The sequence below is a fragment of the Triticum aestivum genome, chromosome 3B (assembly GCF_018294505.1).
Source record: "Triticum aestivum cultivar Chinese Spring chromosome 3B, IWGSC CS RefSeq v2.1, whole genome shotgun sequence".
NCBI classification, from domain to species: Eukaryota; Viridiplantae; Streptophyta; class Magnoliopsida; order Poales; family Poaceae; genus Triticum; species Triticum aestivum.
In genome coordinates, this window is record NC_057801.1 from 49,933,299 (window position 1) to 49,945,239 (window position 11,941).

At 45.3% G+C, this 11,941-nt stretch overlaps 1 non-coding gene across 1 annotated transcript; it reads left to right on the plus strand.

The window, feature by feature from the left end:
- The first annotated feature begins 9,898 nt into the window (after nt 1-9,898).
- Nucleotides 9,899-9,970, plus strand: TRNAD-GUC (transfer RNA aspartic acid (anticodon GUC)). Its single transcript has one exon. It is a non-coding gene; the product is annotated as a tRNA-Asp (tRNA).
- The last annotated feature ends 1,971 nt before the right edge of the window (nt 9,971-11,941 follow it).

Genomic DNA, 11,941 nt, shown 5'->3' on the forward strand with positions numbered 1-11,941 from the left:
GTTATCGGAATGCTTTTTAACCAAAGTTGATTCACTTCCAGTCCCTTTATCAAGATTAATATTACAAAACAAAGATCTAATAGGGGACACGTCAATAATTTTAAGATCTTCATCATTATTTTCATGGAACTTTTCTGGTTTAGCAGCCATCTTATTGACCAAGGTGGCTTGCTTGTCAGAAATTTTGGCAATAGACTTTTCAAGGCAAGCAATTTGAGAGTTCAAACCATAAAGTTCTTTAGACATATCATCAAGCTCTTTGTTCATAAACTCCATAAAACCTTTTTGTTCTTTAAGCTCTTTTCTGAAAAAAAATTATTATGCTCAAATTGTAAACTCATAAATCTTCTAACGTTTGATTCAATCTCTTCCAACTTTCTAAGATGAAGGTCGGTGTTCTTAGGAAAAGCCATGAGGGCAAGCAGGCACACAGAAGGGCAAGCGAAAGAGAGGAGATTGGGAAAGATAGGGCGAATAAAACAACAAGGGTGAAGTGGGGGAGAGGAAAACAAGAGGCAAATGGCAAATAATGTAAATGCGAGGGAGATGAGTTTGTGATGGGTACTTGGTATGTCTTGACTTGAGCGAAGACCTCCCCGGCAACGGCGCCATAAATCTTTCTTGCTATCTCTTGAGCTTGCGTTCGTTTTCCTTGAAGAGGAAAGGGTGATGCAGCACAGTAGCATAAGTATTTCCCTCAGTTTTTGAGAACCAAGGTATCAATCCAGTAGGAGGCTCCTCACAAGTCCCACGAACCTACACAAACAAACAAAGAACTCGCAACCAACACGATAAAAGGGTTGTCAATTCCTTCACGGGCACTTGTGAAAGTGAGATCTAATAGAGATAATATGATAAGATAAATATATTTTTGGTATTTTATGATATAGATTGGAAAAGTAAAGATGCAAATAAAAGTAGATTGAAAGCATATATGATAAAGGATAGACCCGGGGGCCATAGGTTTCACTGGAGGCTTCTCTCAAGATAGCATAAGTATTACGGTGGGTGAACAAATTACTGTCGAGCAATTGATAGAAAAGCGAATAATTATGAGATTATCTAGGCATGATCATGTATATAGGCATCACGTCCGCAACAAGTAGACCGACTCCTACCTGCATCTACTACTATTACTCCACACATCGACCGCTATCCAGCATGCATCTAGAGTATTAAGTTCATAAGAACAGAGTAACACATTAAGAAAGATGACATGATGTAGAGAGATAAACTCATGCAATATGATATAAACCCCATCTTTTTATCCTCGATGGGAACAATACAATACGTGCCTTGCTTCCCCTGCTGTCACTAGAAAAGGACACCGCAAGATTGAACCCAAAGCTAAGCACTTCTCCCGTGGAAAGAAAGATCAATCTAGTAGGCCAAACTAAACCGATAATTCGAAAAGACTTGCAAAGATAACTCAATCACACATAAAAGAATTCAGAGGAGATTCAAATATTTCTCATAGATAAACTTGATCATAAACCCACAATTCATCGGATCTCGACAAACACACCACAAAAAGAGTTACATCGAATAGATCTCCACAAGAGAGGGGGAGAGCATGGTATTGAGATCCAAAAAGAGAGAAGAAGCCATCTAGCTAATAACTATGGACCCGAAGGTCTGTGGTAAACTACTCACAACTCATCGGAAGGGCTATGGTGTTGATGTAGAAGCCCTCTGTGGTGGATTCTCCCTCCGGCAGAACGTCGGCGACGGCTCCAAGATGGGATCTCGCGGATACAGAAGGTTACGGTGGCGGAAATATTTCTTCGGTGGCTCCCCTGATTATTTCGGGGTATATGGGTATATATAGGAGGAAGAAGTACGTCGGTGGACGCCCGAGGGGCCCACGAGACAGGGGGCGCACCTTATCGGGGGGGGGGGGGTCCTCCACCCTCGTGGCCTCCTTGATTGCTTCTTGACTTGCACTCCAAGTCCTCTGGATCACATTCGTTCCAAAATTCACGCTCCCGAAGGTTTCATTCCGTGTGGACTCCGTTTGATATTCCTTTTCTTCGATATACTAAAATAGGCAAAAGAAACAGCAATACGGGCTGGGCCTCCGGTTAGTAGGTTAGTCCCAAAAATGATATAAAAGTGTAAAGTAAAGCCCATAAACATCCAAAACAGGTAATATAATAGCATGGAACAATCAAAAATTATAGATACGTTGGAGACGTATCACATACCTCCATCTATGCTGACGGGGGCCGTCGGCAGCGTCATTTATTCTAGTAGTGTGACCTGGCGAACACCGGTAGCTCTGCCTCCCCGAGCGCCTCCACATCCGCTTCACCAGCAGAACAGGTTCCCTGCTTGCACCTCCACTGCCTTCTTCGCCACGACGCTCATCCGCTCGGCCTTAGCCGTGACCTCCACGCCTTTCGCCTTCTGTCTCCCAGCGCAGCTCCTCCAGGACCTTCCACACCACGTCGTCGGCAGCAGGAACATGAACAGGGGTGTGGTCGTCGCCCTAGCCACCACAGCCCAGGATGGCGTCCGTGGAGGGGCTGTCGAATGCAAACGCCTTGCCGGCCTCAGAGACGACAACGGCGACGAAGCTGGTACAGAAGGGCACAACGAGCTCAACTGCCTTCTTCCAAAGCCCGGACTTGCGCTTGGAGAAGCTGGCTTGCAGCGATTCTTTCTTCTCCGCCCAGCGGTTCTCTATGTGTTGCCACCCTTTCCTCTATGTGCCGACGCGGTTGACGCGCGCCGAGTCGTCCAGGCACGACTCGTTTTTAGCGGTCCCGCGCTGACTCTTGCCGCGGAGCGCCACCAAGTCCCAGACGAAGGCGTGGAGCGCGACGATCGTGCCGCCGATTAGCGGACCATCGAGCTATCGACGACGGCCACCCCCACCCCGCCCTTTGCGTCATCCTCGACCAGGACGTTCGGCGCCTTCTTGCTCTCTAGGATTGTCGTGGAATTGTCACGGCAGATGTCCTAGTGTGAGGACTTAGTCGTGAGGCCAACACATCTTTGTGGTAGCTTGAGAGGGGTTGATCGGGATGAGAGACGCAAGGCGGATCAACACACAAAACAAGGATTTAGATAGCTTCGGGCCCCGGTAAACATCATCCGGTAATAGCCCTACGTGTTGTTTGTGGCTATGTCTCATTATGCTCATCAGGGATTCGCCGCATAAGCCGGCTCTCCTTTAGTTGTGTCTAGCCTTAGAGATCCTTCTCCCCCCTCTTGGGGTGCCCTGTCCCTCTTTATATAAGTTGAAGGGGCGGATTACATGTGGAGTCCTAGTAGGACTAGGACTATTCTATAACAAGCGGAATCCTCGTCTTGCCCCCTTAAGGGAAAATTCCTTATACCTTTCCTCTTAAGCCGGCCCACCATAGCATATGAGCCGGCCTTCTAGGCCTTGAGCCTTGTCATCTATTTGACCCGTCCGCCGGGTCACCAGTGAGTTGCAATGTTCAGGTGGGTTGCCCGTAAACCGCCAGGTGCGGGCGGGTCGCCAGTGAGTCACAATGTTCAGGCGGGTTGCCCGTAAACCGTCAGGTCCGGACGGGTTGCCAGTGAGTCTCCACGCTCCAACCACACAGTCATCCGGCGGGTTACACCGCAGGGTATATCCCCGACAAGGATTGCCGTGTTGTAGTCCCTCGTGGGATCTACGGTGCGACGAGCGTACGTAGGAGTAGCAACCGACCAAGCTTCTTCTTCAGCCGATCTAATTGAAGATTGGGCGTATATGGTGGATGTGTTGAAGGCCTATATATCGTGTCGCCTAAGGTTTTGTCTGGAGTCGTTCGAGGAGAGGGCTGCAAGGCATGTCGGGGTCCCAATGCTGACGCAGACGTCGGCATCATAGGCGGCGACGCAGGTGTATTTGGTGTAGACAGTTGGGCTTTTCAGGACCGCATCTTCCCTCGATTTAGATAATATGCTGTGAGTTCCTCGAAAACAATATGGATGTGAGTTGGAGACCCCAGCCATGGCCTTGGCGGAGGCGGACGGTATGTACATAACTATTGTTGTGTGTAACTTCTGCATCTTTTAATTAATCTCAGTTGTTATACTCCCTCTGTCCCATAATATAAGAACATTTTTGACACTAGCGTAGTGTAGCAAATGTTTTTATATTATGGGACGGAGGAAGTAATAAATATCAACGGCTCACTTATTTCTAGCACATGTGGATTAATATGAACATCATGCTGATGCAATCCAACACGTACGTAGTTGGCCGTAGTGGCGTCCGGCCAGCCGGAGCTTGATTGATTTGGTGTTTCCTATTCACACTAGAAGAACACCCGTGGGTTGCAACGGGACCACATTAATTTTAAGAGTTCAATATCAATTATGTTAATATTACATTTAATATTCTCATACATATCAAGTGACATTGACGACCTTTTTACCATCAAATTCTCACACACACTCTCTCCCTCCCTCCTGCTCGACGATACACCCGACTCATTTAATTAATATAATTAAATTATCAGTAAATTAGTCACCAAACTGCTCGGATGAACCGGAACAGAGCCAACATATATCATCCTAGACAAACGCAACATCAACCATTTACCTTGGTACTTTAGGGACCGACAGGAGGATGCATGTAGAAGCGCTTCTTGCCTGCGAATCCACAATCAGAGAGAGAAATTGGAACCCATTCCCATCACCAACTGATAAAGAAAGCATGTAAGAAAATTGATATCGGCCAACTTGGATCTTCGGTGATTGTCCACCGGTATGGAGAATTTAGGAGGGTGGGTGCAGGGAGTGGCCTTGTGGATGATGGATGGAGGCGCGGAGGGATGTGGTCACCGGAAGGTCGAAAGCGGAGAGGGTCAGGCACGTTAGGTGGAGCCGGTGGTGCGCGACAACCGGAGGCGGCCCAATCGTGGGCGGCGAACCGACGATAGCCTCGGCCCATCTCTCGACGCAGCAAAGATAGAGAGGGCGGCACTGCCGGTGCTTGAGGCCGCCGCTCGGCACCATCTACATCGAGGGGAAAGAGAGGCGAGAAAGCGATAGGGTGATGCGGGGCTAGGGATTGCGGAGGAGGGTGGGGGTGTGCGATTTGAATGGATGGTTCTGCCCACCGTTTTCTTGTACGTGGCGGTGGAGACGGCGGCGTCCAGCCATGCAGGCGAGGCATGGGTCGAGCCTGGCACACGGCGAGGCGCAGTAGCAGAGGCGGGGGCGATTTTTTGCTACTGAGATGCAGGGTGTGGGATTGATCGTTCATGTTCTCTTTTCCTTTTTAACGGGAGATGGATGCGATTTTTTTACGAGGGGAGAGATGCGACCACGTACAGATTCCATAATAAATTAATTAGGTCTATAACGGGATTTCTTTACAATGCGTTAAGATTTACATGTTAGTTTTCTTAATAAAGAAATGCACTGATGTAGGGGTCGATTGATTCGGATAAGGAAAGATAGATTCGTGATCTTTTGTATGTTAGGAAATTAGTGGTTTGCAAGGAAAGAGTGGAGAGAAAAAGAACCAATGCGACCACGTATAGATTCCATAATAAATTAATTAGGTCCATAACGGGATTTGTTTGCAATGCGTTAAGATTTACGTGTTAGTTTTCTTAATAAAGAAATGCACTGATGTAGGGCGCGATTGGTTCGGGTAAGGAAAGATAGATTCGTGATCTTTTGTATGTTAGGAAATTATTGGTTTGCAAGGAAAGAGTGGAGAGAAAAAAAAACCAGTACGAGGGGGTGGTGGGAGGTGGGACGAATAAAAACCGGACGAAATTGGGAGGTGGGAGGGGGCGAGTAAAAACCGACAAAAAAAACCAACGAAATTGGGAGGTGGGAGAGAGGATGAAAAAACCAGGGGAGGTGGGAGGAGGACAAAAATAAACCGTACGAGGCTACCAACTGCTCCATTAGGAGTAGAGATTGTTTGTGAAAATAACATGCGACGACGACTTAGCGAGCGGATCCCCTTAAAAAAGACATAGCGAGCAGATTCCCTTAAAACTGGTAGAAATAGATACGATTGATGACATTGATAAATAGTGGTGAATGTTGGCATAATTTACTATCATCATGCATGGAAACGAATCATCAAGAAAAAGAATACTTCCTATTACTACACTCATAGGAAGCTTCCTAATCTCTGCTACCAAACAGTTTCTGCCCAAACAAGGAAGGAAACTTATGGACGTGATTCGAAAGGAAACAAACGTTATGAAGATTAATTAATTTAGATTTGATCTTTAGAGATTGATTTAGATTCTTTTACATAAAGACATTACTAAATAATTTGCGTCAGTATGGAAAGTTCTGATCCGTTCAGTTTTTTTCGTTGTGTGAGAGGGTGAAGTGAAAATAAACCGATGAAGTGGGGGAGGCGACGAAAAAAATCTACGACAGTTAACCTACGAAAAAAAACCGGACGAAAGTGGTGGGACGAAAATTGACCGGCGAAGACTACCAACTGCTCCATTAGGAGTAGAGATTGGTTGGTTCGATTTTTTTTGCGTGGAGGGAACTACCTGGGAGGTGGGAGGGAGTACGAAAATAAACCGTCTCGGCTGAGCGGGAGGTGGGAGCAAGTACCAAAAAAGTACCAAAAAAGACCGGGTGAGGTGGGACGAAAATAAAACCCGGAACGCGATCTACCAACTGAGACATTAGGAGTAGAGATATTAACAAAAGTGCAGATCCCGTCCCACTCTTCACTTTTTGACAAAAAACTTCCGAATAGCAATCTTGGTGAGTGATCTCGACCGGGTTCGATAGGCATGGCGTGTCGTTCCTCCAGGAGTGGGTGCTAAGAGGAAGGATGGCAAACCTCCATTGTCAATCGGCCGGAGCTGCATCGTCATTTGGATCAGAGCATGAACGAAATCGAGATGGTAGAGGTTGAGGAATTTGTAGGACGTGAGGGTTTAGGGTGGGCATCACAAGAACTCACCCATATCTTGGGAGACGGCAGACCCGAGGTGCAGTCGTGTTCGTGCTTCAGGGGCTGCCACGTGCTGTCCTCGCCGCCATCGCCTGTCGATGCCACTTCAGCGCCACGAGTATGGGACTGAGGGACGAAGGGAAGAGAAGGGAAGGAAGCGAGCTAATGACGTACCTATGTTTGGTATGTAATACCCTCCATTAAGAGTAGATATTTTCTTAAAATCGGTTATTTTATTTCCTAATTAATGTGATTGAGCAATTCAAGGTAAGGTTAATTAATTTAGATTTGATATTTAGAGATTGATCGTGATTGATTATTTCACATAAAGACATTACTAAAAATAACTTGCACCAACATGGAAAGTTATGATCCGTTAAGATTTTTTTTAAGATTTTGCATGCCGGTCCCTGAGTTCCTTACAGATAAGCCCCTGCAGCTTTACTTTCGCGCCCTCCTTTGTTTTTGGAGCTTATAATTAGGTCCAAACTGGGTTATTACTTGTCTTTTGTGCGTACATTGTCCTCGAATAGTCATGCACCAGGTCATATTTTTCTTACATGTAGCCCCCCATCCTCTGGAGCTTCACTAACTGGTCCTCCACTTATTTTTTACGATACAAATATATGTGTAGTGTGCCGTGCTGTTTTCTTATTTGTACGATTTATTTGTGAGTAGTTGTTTAGTTATTCCTGGGCCCTTCTGTATTGCTGTTTTTTGTGATTATACTGAAGGTGGGTGCAGCGAGATCCGTTGAAAGCATAGACGTGGTGACTTTTAATTTTGTTACAAAAATGCCCCTGCTTTATTGCAATCACTGATTGTTTTACTACAAAGTCATGTTGGAGCTTGGCGAACTACGTTCTCCACTTCATTTAGGACACGAGTATATGTGCATTCTGGAAATCCAACTCGGTGCCCAGACTCATCTGCTCCCGCTCAGAAAAAAAAATCAAAATAAATACTAGAAAAAATCAAAAAGATCCAATTTTTTTTGGGGTGGTAGATAATTTGATGCATGAGGTCCGCTCTAAATTTCAACTCATTTGGACATTTTGGAAGCTCTCGGCAAAAAAGACAAACTTGGACAGTAAACATTTTTACAGACCCCGATTTTGTCGTTTTTGCCGAGAGCTGCTCAAATGTCTAAATGAGTTGAAATTTGGTGCGAATCTCACGCATCAAATTATCTACCACCCAAAAAAATTGGAATTTTTTGAATTTTTTTAGCATTTGTTTTGATTTTTTTCCGAGAGGGGGTGCAGATGAGCCTAGGAGCAGAAACTCCGTGTCCATGTGCATTCATGTTATGTCGTCTCCTCCATACAATTTATTGTTAGTAAGTACTTCCTCTGTAAAAAAATATAAGAATGTACACTCTCATATTTATTATGAAGGGAGTAATTATTTATTCATTTATGGTTCTTTTTGCGTTGTTGTTATTGTAATTTTAGTGGAGGTGACCGTGGCGTGAGATCCATCGAAAGCATATACATGGTTTAAGAGCATATATTTTCACATTTAGACAGTTGTCACCAGCTCCAGCTTGCTGGTTTGGCACAACAATCTCTTACACAAATGATGATGCTCTATTATGTGGAGACGAGACTTCACACACGTCGCTCAAAGTGAGCCGGCCTTTCCTCTGTCACCTAATACGTGACACATCTACACATTGGCACGTGGCTCTGGACACCCCAGGCGAATAACACGAATAACCAAGTTGTAGGCAGGCCAAGATGAAAAGAAATGGCCTTCCATCGATGATGCATGGGACTCACATCTCAAAACCAAGAGTTCTCTAATTCAAGAGAGCTTAGGAGTTGAAGAGCTATGAAAAAATTGTGATAACATATTTGTAACTGTTGGTAGCCCTTCAATAATAAAATTATACTAGGTAACAGTAACCGGTTCAACAACATTGTACTCCCTCTGTCCCATTTTGAGACAGAGGGAGTATATTCATACCAGCTATTGATTATGAAGAAAGTGAAGACAAACAATACATTGCAAAAAAATGGAATGGAAAATAAATCATTTTAAAATTATGTTCTAACAGAGTGAGGTCAGCATTTTTTTGTGAATCACGTGCCTTATTGAGTTAAACAACAACAATGCAATCGTTTTGTAGACATTTTGTTCGTAACAAACAACTGAATTAAGCCAGAGACATATTCTCCTATTGCGGCTAGCTGCCTTCGCATAGGTGGACCTCCTCATTAGCTTCCCGCCCAACATGATCAAACGAAATGTCTGTGAAATTCCTGCTTAGATCCTTGATGTCGTGAACGTGAAGGATGCCTGAAAATGTTCTGAACGCTCATATTTCGCCAGGTTAATGATTGTTTTGTAACTAAGGCACACGAGCGAGTTAGAAATTCGGAAAATAGTTCAAACGTGTAACTATGTGCATGTCACCGGTAGAATTATTTTTAGTATGAACGTAAATAAAGTAGTTTGCTACATTGGAATTATACCATAGTGGTCAGTATTCTTGTCCGTCACGCAGGTGATTCCCGACCGCAATTAGGAAAATAGTTTAAACGTATAAATGCTGTTTCATTTGTTTTTCATCTCTTGATCGTAAAATTTTCCAATGTCTGACAATGGTATTTTTTTATGTCCTTTTTTTCCTCCAAAGAATGTGCTCACCTAAAAAAATATTTCACTAGATTTGCTGCGAGATGGATAGAGGAACTTGTCCTTTCCCTTGAACCCCATGCCCTGAGCACTCCACATTCATCTTTAGTTTCTTTTATTTTATTTATTTTGCGGGTGATCTCTATTGTCTTTGATGTCTCGTGATAAATCATGTCTCGTAGACAGAGCAACTCTTTGATAGCTCCACAAGCATACAACGTTTTATGTGGTTCTACGCAGAGCAGACATCCCTGCTTAACTCTTCGCCTCTAAGAGATTTCACTGAATATTTTAATCAAACTCTTAATAAAGTATACTTAAGACCACGAGTTTGCAAATTCTATCAATCAAGTCGTTGTAGTATAGTGGTAAGTATTCCCGCCTGTCACGCGGGTGACCCGGGTTCGATCCCCGGCAACGGCGATTTTTGTTTCTTTTATGTAGTTCTGGACATTGATATCTTGCTTCAGCAAAGAAACAAGTTACTGAACCTCATCCTCCTCTGCACTAGACGCACGCACTGCATTCTTCCCAGAGCAGATCCAGCTTTGCTCAATCATGCAAACTTGGTTGGTTGCCCCATTTCGTCAGCATCCTTCTGTCCCAATGGCAGATTCAATTTCGCTCAATCAGTCATGCCAAGAATCAATGGTCTCGCAGCCGTCTGTCAGGCAATGTGGTGATTGATTGTGACTAACCTTGCAGAATTGGTTTTCATAAGACTATAATCTTTGGGTTCAGAAAGGAAAAGACGGCACGTTTTTTTATGTTTTGTCAAAAATTTGCTTTTTTTTCTGAAGTAAAAGGTGGCGCGCAGCCGACCTTATATTTCAAAGAAGGCAAAAGCCTGCATATGACAGTTACAAAACTTGTGAAGTGCACCCAGGTGCAGGGCCACAAGCAGCCCAAGGTAGAAGGTAGGGGAAGTGGGAAGGAGGAAAAGAGAGAGGAAGAAGAAGGAACAAGGCCGATACAAAAAAAAACCTAATTGCTGAGAATGGTAATCCACGGAGCCAGATCATCCTTGTCTGGCTGCTTGGTAGCCCGGTTGCTCCACAGACTAAGCAAATTAGTTGCATGAAACCTGATATACGACTCCGGCCAGCATTTATCATTGAAAACCCGATCATTCCTGGCTTGCCAAAGCGTGACAGCACATGCAGCAAAAGCGACATGCCACTTGGCTGTGGACTGGAGGTGATCCTTGGCCTGACAAACAAACTGTTGAATATTGGGTGACGCACAAGCCAACGTTGCCAGTGACAGTCTGCTCCACATTGCATCGGCGGGACGGCAGCGAAGGATCAGATGGTCAGCTGTCTCCTCCGCCGGGCAAGCATCGCAGCCAGCAGATGGAGCCACTGCCGACCAACCTTTGCGCACCATGTTAGCCTTGGTGTTCAGACGCCCCCAAAAAGCCAACCACAAGAAGATTCTACTTTTTAGGGGGATAATATGGTCCCATATCGAGGAAGCAGGAGCCCAAAGAACTCCCCGGAAGATGAGCAACTTGTAGAAGTAGCTGGTGCATAAACTGTTTCCTCCAAGCGTGGGTACCCGTGCATCCGAGCTTGAGAGATCCAGGTTGACATGATCCATGAGCTGATGAAGCAGATGCAAGTCCTAGGTTGCAGCCTGTGTGAGGTTTGGGTGCAGCTGTACATTCCAGGCACCTCCTGTAAACTGAGATTGCACAAGACAATTTGGATTGCGAGCAAAGGAGAAAAGGACCAGAAAAGCATGCTTCAAACTGCTAGGCAACAGCCATCGATCATGCCAGAAGGAGGCGTGCGCGCCGCTGCCAACAGAGCAGCGCGAGGAGGAGACAACCAGAGGGATGTAGCTCTTGAGGCCCTTCTGAGGGAGTCATGGATTAGGGGGTATCCGGACAGCCGAACTATATACATCGTCCGGACTACTGAAGCGTGAAGATACAAGACTCAAGACTTCAACCCATGTCCGGATGGGACTCTCCTTTGCGTGGAAGACAAGCTCGGCGATCCGGATATTATATTTCCTTCCTTGTAACCGACTCCATGTAAACCCTAGCCCTCTCCGGTGTCTACATAAACCGGAGAGGATGGTCCTTAGAAGGCCGATCACAATTACAATCATACCATCATAGGCTAGCTCTTAGGGTTTAGCCTCTACGATCTCGTGGTAGATCTACTCTTTACTACTCATATCTTCAATATTAATCAAGCAGGAAGTAGGGTTTTACCTCCATCGAGAGGGCCCGAACCTGGGTAAACATTGTGTCCCTTGCTTCCTGTTACCATCAGCCTAAGACGCACAGATCGGGACCCCCTACCCGAGATCCGCCGGTTTTGACACCGACATTGGTGCTTTCATTGAGAGTTCCTCTGTGTCGTCGCTTCAAGGCTTGATGGCGTC